Source organism: Arachis stenosperma, chromosome 5 (assembly GCF_014773155.1).
Source record: "Arachis stenosperma cultivar V10309 chromosome 5, arast.V10309.gnm1.PFL2, whole genome shotgun sequence".
In the NCBI taxonomy this organism is placed as follows: Eukaryota; Viridiplantae; Streptophyta; class Magnoliopsida; order Fabales; family Fabaceae; genus Arachis; species Arachis stenosperma.
The window spans coordinates 46,464,454-46,470,469 of NC_080381.1; the positions used below are offsets into that span (position 1 = coordinate 46,464,454).

A 6,016-nucleotide genomic window follows, 5' to 3' on the forward strand; every position below is an offset into this window, starting at 1 on the left:
TATCAGTTTTTAACTGAGTTCTTGCAGATTTGTGAGACTGTTAAGACAAAATGGAGTAGATCCTGAAGTCTACAGGCTCATGCTTTTCCCTTTTGCTGTAAGAGACAGAGCTAGAACATGGTTGGACTCACAACCTAAAGATAGCTTGGACTCCTGGGATAAGCTGGTCACGGCCTTCTTGGATAAATTCTTTCCTCCTCAAAAGCTGAGCAAGCTTAGAGTGGATGTTCAAACCTTCAAGCAAAAAGATGGTGAATCCCTCTATGAAGCTTGGGAAAGATACAAGCAGATGACCAAAAAGTGTCCTTCTGACATGTTTTCAGAATGGACCATATTAGATATATTCTATTATGGTCTATCTGAGTTTTCCAAAATGTCATTGGACCATTCTACAGGTGGATCCATCCACTTAAAGAAAACGCATGCAGAAGCTCAAGAACTTATTGACATGGTTGCAAATAACCAATTCATGTACACTTCTGAGAGGAATTCCGTGAATAATGGGACGCCTCAGAGGAAGGGAGTTCTTGAAATTGATGCTCTGAATGCCATATTGGCTCCGAACAAAGTGTTGACTCAGCAAGTCAACATGATTTCTCAAAGTCTGAATGGATGGCAAAATGCATCCAACAGTACTAAAGAGGCAGCTTCTGAAGAAGCTTATGATCCTGAGAACCCTGCAATAGCAGAGGTAAATTACATGGGTGAACCTTATGGAAACACCTATAATTCATCATGGAAAAGTCATCCAAATTTCTCATGGAAGGATCAACAAAAGCCTCAACAAGGCTTTAATAATGGTGGAAGAAACAGGCTAAGCAATAACAAGCTTTTTCCATCATCTTCTCAGCAACAGACAGAGAATTCTGAGCAGAGCCCCTCTAATTTAGCAAATTTAGTCTCTGATCTGTCTAAGACCACTTTAAGTTTCATGAGTAAAACAAGGTCCTCCATCAGAAATTTGGAAGCACAAGTAGCCAGCTGAGTAAGAAAGTCATTGAAACACCTCCCAGTATTCTCCCAAGCAATACAGAAGAGAATCCAAAAGGAGAGTGCAAGGCCATTGATGTAATCAATATGGCCGAATGCACAAGGGAGGAGAAGGACAAAAATCATGGTGAGGAAGACCTCCTAGGACGTCTCTCAAACAGGAAGAAGTTCCCTATTGAGGACCTAAAGGAATCTGAGGCTCATATAGAGACCATAGAGATTCCATTAATCTCCTTCTGCCATTCATGAGCTCTGAAGATTATTCTTCCTCTGAAGAGGATGAAGATGTAACTGGAGAGCAAGTTTCTCAATATCTAGGAGCCATCATGAAGCTGAATGCCAAGTTATTTGGTAATGAGACTTGGAAAGGTGAACCTCCCTTGCTCATTAGTGAACTTGATACATGGGTTCAGCAAACTCTACCTCAAAAGAAACAAGATCTGGAAAATTCTTAATACCATGTACCATAGGCACCATGACCTTTGAAAAAGCTCTGTGTGACCTAGGGTCAGGCATAAATCTTACGCCACTCTCTGTAATGGAGAAGCTAGGGATCATTAAGGTACAGCCTGCCTTATTCTCATTACAATTAGCAGACAAGTCAGTAAGACAAGCTTATGGATTAGTAAAGGACGTGTTGGTAAAGGTTAAAGGCCTTTACATTCCTGCTGATTTTATAATCTTAGACACTAGGAAGGAGGAGGATGAATGCATCATCCTTGTAAGACCTTTCCTAGCCACAGCAGAAGCTGTGATAGATGTTAACAGAGGAGAATTAGTCTTTCAATTGAATGGGGACTACCTTGTGTTTAAGGCACACGGCTATCCTTCTGTAATAAGGGAGAGTAAGCATGCAGAGCTTCTCTCAGTACAGAGTCAAACAGAGCCCCCACAATCAAACTCTAAGTTTGGTGTTGGGAGGCCATAATCAAACTCTAAGTTTGGTGTTGAACCCCCATATCCAAACTCTAAGTTTGGTATTGGGAGTCCACAACATTGACCTGATCACCTTTGTGGCTCCAAGAGAACCCACTATCAAGCTAGTGACACTAAAAGGGCACTTATTGGGAGGCAACCCAATTTTTATTTATCTAATTTTATTTTATTTTCATTGTTCTTTTATGTTTTATTAGGTTCATGATCATGTGGAGTCACGAAAACAATATTAAAATTAAAAACAGAATCAAAAATAGCAGAAGAAAAATCACACCGTGGAGGAAGGACTTACTGGCGTTTAAACGCCAGTAAAGAGCATCTGGCTGGCGTTCAACGCCAGAACAGAGCATGGATCCGGCGTTGAATGCCAGAAACAAGCAACATCCTGGCGTTTGAACACCAGGAATATGCCTTGAGGAAAGCTGGCGCTGAATGCCAGTAACAAGCATGGAACTGGCGTTCATATGGGCGTTGAACGCCCAGAACGTGCATCACTTCGGCGTTTAAACGCCAGAATTGCATGCAAAGGCATTTTACATGCCTAATTGGTGCAGGGATGTAAATCCTTGACACCTCAGGATCTGTGGACCCCACAGGATCATCTCAGGATCTGTGGACCCCACAGGATCCCCACCTAACATATTCCCACCTTACCTCCTAATAATCCTATAACACACTTTCCCAAAAACCCTTCACCAATCACCTCAATCTCTCTTCCCAATTACCCCCTTCACCACTCACATCCATCCACTCTTCCCCATAAACCCCACCTACCTTCAAAATTCAAAAAATCTTTCCCACCCAAACCCACCCTAAATGGCCGAACCTACCCTCTCTCCCTTCCCTATATAAACCCCTCCATTCTACTTCATTTTCATACAACACAACCCTTTCTTCTATACCTTGGCCGAATACACCTCCCCCTCATTCTCCTCCATATTTTCTCTTCTTCTTCTTCTTTTCTTTCTTCTATTGCTCGAGGGCGAGTAATATTTTAAGTTTGGTGTGGTAAAAGCATAAGCTTTTTGTTTTTCCATCACCATTAATGGCACCTAAGGCTGGAGAAACCTCTAGAAAAGGAAAAGAGAAGACAAAAGCTTCCACCTCCGAGTCATGGGAGATGGAAAGATTCATCTCCAAAAGCCATCAAGACCACTTCTATGATGTTGTGGCAAAGAAGAAGGTGATCCCTGAGGTCCCTTTCAAGCTCAAGAAAAATGAGTATCCGGAGATCCGACATGAGATCCGAAGAAGAGGTTGGGAAGTTCTAACCAACCCCATGCACCAAGTCAGAATCTTAATGGTTCAAGAGTTCTATGCCAATGCATGGATCACTAGGAACCATTATCAAAGTGTGAACCCGAATCCAAACAATTATCTTACAATGGTTCGGGGGAAATACTTAGATTTTAGTCCGGAAAATGTGAGGTTGGCGTTCAACTTACCCATGATGCAAGGAGATGCACGACCCTACACTAGAAGGGTCAACTTTAATTAAAGGTTGGACCAAGTCCTTATGGACATATGTGTGGAAGGAGCTCAATGGAAAAGAGACTCCAAAGGCAAGCCGGATCAACTAAGAAGACTGGACCTCAAGCCTGTGGCTAGAGGATGGTTGGAGTTCATTCAACGCTCCATCATTACCACTAGCAACCGATCTGAAGTTACTGTGGATCGGGCCGTCATGATTCATAGCATCATGATTGGAGAGGAAGTAGAAGTTCATGAAGTCATCTCCCATGAATTCTACAAAATAGCCAATAAGTCCTCTACTTTGGCAAGGCTAGCTTTCCTCATCTTATTTGCCATCTATGTTACTCAGCTGGAGTTATCATAGAAGGAGACATCCTCATTGAGGAGGACAAGCCCATCACTAAGAAAAGGATGGAGCAAACAAAAGAAGAGCCCACTCATAGAACCCAAGAGACGCATGAGGAAGCTCATCACCAAAAAATCCCGGAGATGCCTCAAGGGATGCACTTTCCTCCCAACAACTATTGGGAACAACTCAACACTTCCTTAGAAGATTTGAGTTACAATGTGGATCAATTAAGGGTGGAACATCAAGAGCACTCCATCATTCTCCATGAAATTAGAGAAGATCAAAGAGCAATGAGGGAGGAGCAACAAAGGCAAGAAAGAGACATAGAAGAACTCAAGGACATCATTGGTTCTTCAAGAAGAAAGTGCCACCATCACTAAGGTGGATTCGTTCCTTGTTCTTATTTTTTTTTTGTTTTTCGGTTTTTATGCTTATTATGTCATCTATATTTGTGTCTCTACTTCATGATCATTAGTGTTTAGTAACTATGTCTTAAAGTTATAAATAAATTCCATGAATCATTCACATCTCTTAAAAGAAAAATGTTTCTAATTCAAAAGAACAAAAAGTACATGATTTTCGAATTTATCCTTGAATTTAGTTTAATTATATTGATATGGTGACAATACTTTTTGTTTTCTGAATGAATGATTGAACAGTGCATATTTTTTATCTTGTTGTTTATGAATGTTAAAATTGTTGGCTCTTGAAAGAATGATGAACAAAGAAAAATGTTATTGACAATCTGAAAAATCATGAAATTGATTCTTGAAGCAAGAAAAAGCAGTGAAAAAGCAAAAGCTTACGAAAAAAAATTGGCGAAAAAATAGAAAGAAAAAGAAAAAGCAAGCAGAAAAAGCCAGTAGCCCTTTAAATCAAAAGGCAAGGGTAAAAAGGATCCAAGGCTTTGAGCATCAATGGATAGGAGGGCCCAAGGAAATAAAATCCAGGCCTAAGTGGCTAAATCAAGCTGTCCCTGACCATGTGCTTGTGGCATGCAGGTCCAAGTGAAAAACTTGAGACTGAGTGGTTAAAGTCATGATCCAAAGCAAAAAGAGTGTGCTTAAGAGCTCTGGACACCTCTAACTGGGGACTCTAGCAAAGCTGAGTCACAATCTGAAAAGGTTCACCCAGTCATGTGTCTGTGGCATTTATGTATCCGGTGGTAATACTGGAAAAAAAGTGCTTAGGGCCACGGCCAAGACTCATAAAAGTAGCTGTGTTCAAGAATCAACATACTTAACTAGGAGAATCAATAACACTATCCGAAATTCTAAGTTCCCATAGATGCCAATCATTCAAAACTTCAAAGGATGAAGTGAGATGCCAAAACTGTTCAGAAGCAAAAAGCTACAAGTCCCGCTCATCTAATTAGAACTAATATTCATTGATATTTTGGGATTTATAGTATATTCTCTTCTTTTTATCCTAATTGATTTTCAGTTGCTTGGGGACAAGCAACAATTTAAGTTTGGTGTTGTGATGAGCGGATAATTTATACGCTTTTTGGCATTGTTTTTAGGTAGTTTTTAGTATGATCTAGTTACTTTAAGGGATGTTTTCATTGGTTTTTATGCTAAATTTACATTTCTGGACTTTACTATGAGTTTGTGTATTTTTCTGTGATTTCAGGTATTTTCTGGCTGAAATTGAGGGACCTGAGCAAAACTCTGATAGGAGGCTGACAAAGGACTGCTGATGCTGTTGGATTCTGACCTCTCTGCACTCGAAATAGATTTTCTAGAGCTACGAAACTTCAAATGGCGCGTTCTCAACGGCGTTAGAAAGTAGACATCCAGAGCTTTCCAGCAATATATAATAGTCCATACTTTATTCGAGATTTGACAATGTAAACTGGCACTCAACGCCAGTTCCATGCTGCATTCTGGAGTCAAACACCAGAAACACGTCACGAACCAGAGTTGAACGCCCAAAACATGTTACAACTTGGTGTTCAACTCCAAGAGAAGCCTCAGCTCGTGGATAGATCAAGCTCAGCCCAAGCACACACCAAGTGGGCCCCGGAAGTGAATTTATGCATCAATTACTTACCTCTGTAAACCTTAGTAGCTAGTTTAGTATAAATAGAACTTTTACTAGTTTATTAGATATCTTGGATTGTATTATTCAATCTTTGGACGTTTAGTTCTGAGATCTGGGGGGGCTGGCCATTTGGCCATGCCTGGACCTTCATCACTTATGTATTTTCAACGGTGGAGTTTCTACACACTATAGATTAAGGGTGTGGAGCTCTGCTGTACCTCAAGT

At 40.6% G+C, this 6,016-nt stretch overlaps 1 non-coding gene across 1 annotated transcript; it reads right to left on the reverse strand.

Moving 5' to 3' along the window:
• Window positions 1-211: 211 nt before the first annotated feature.
• Window positions 212-315, reverse strand: LOC130984032 (small nucleolar RNA R71). The gene has a single exon (XR_009087993.1). It is a non-coding gene; the product is annotated as a small nucleolar RNA R71 (small nucleolar RNA).
• Window positions 316-6,016: the final 5,701 nt, after the last annotated feature.